The sequence below is a fragment of the Arachis duranensis genome, chromosome 10, assembly GCF_000817695.3.
Source record: "Arachis duranensis cultivar V14167 chromosome 10, aradu.V14167.gnm2.J7QH, whole genome shotgun sequence".
Lineage (NCBI taxonomy): Eukaryota > Viridiplantae > Streptophyta > Magnoliopsida > Fabales > Fabaceae > Arachis > Arachis duranensis.
Genome location: NC_029781.3, coordinates 48,379,214 through 48,380,171, shown reverse-complemented (window position 1 = coordinate 48,380,171; position 958 = coordinate 48,379,214).

Sequence of the window (958 nt, the reverse complement as noted above, 5' to 3'; positions counted from 1 at the left end):
AGGTTTATTACCTATAGAAGTGGGTTGGGAAGCCTTTTTAGAAGGGTTGTTATCAGCACTTGTATGTGACTGATCCCCTATTGGCGTTTGAATGCCAGGGGTGGAAGCTGGAGTGGCGTTAAACGCCACTTCCTTAATTGTTACTGCGTCTGAACGCCAGAACTGTGCTCCCCTTGGGCGTTCAACGCCGGATTCATGCTTGTTTGTGGCGTTGAACGCCAGGAATGAGCATGGACTGGGTGTTCAATGCCAGCCTTATTCCTCTATGGGCTCTGATTGTCCTCAGAGGGATTTTGAGTAGCCATTTGTTCATTTCTTGGCTTCCTGCTGCTTTGAAGTGAGGTATTTAATGTCTTCCCACTTCTTAATTGAACTGCTTGGCATTCTTCTGCTATTTGCCTTGACAGTTGCCTCTCTGTTTGCTTTAACTGTACTTCCATATTCCTGTTAACCATTCTTGTTTCCTGTAGTATTTCCTTGAATTCGGCTAGCTGCTTGGTTAGAAAGTCTAATTGCTGATTGATTTCATTAGCTTGATCCACAGGACTGAGTTTAGCAGTTACTGTTTTAGCTTCTTCTTTCATGGAAGGTTCACTGCTTAGGTACATATGCTGATTTCTGGCAACTGTATCAATAAGCTCTTGAGCTTCTTCAATTGTTTTTCTCATATGTATAGATCCACCAGCTGAGTGGTCTAGAGAAATCTTAGCTTTTTCTGTAAGCCCATAGTAGAAGATGTCTAATTGCACCCACTCTGAAAACATTTCAGAGGGGCATTTTCTTAGCATCTCTCTGTATCTCTCCCAGGCGTCATAAAGGGCTTCATTATCTCCTTGTTTGAAGCCTTGGATGCTTAGCCTTAGCTGTGTCATCCGTTATGGAGGGAAATAGTGATTCAGGAATTTTTTTGACAGCTGTTTCCATGTTTTTATGCTGTTCTTAGGCTGGTTATATAACC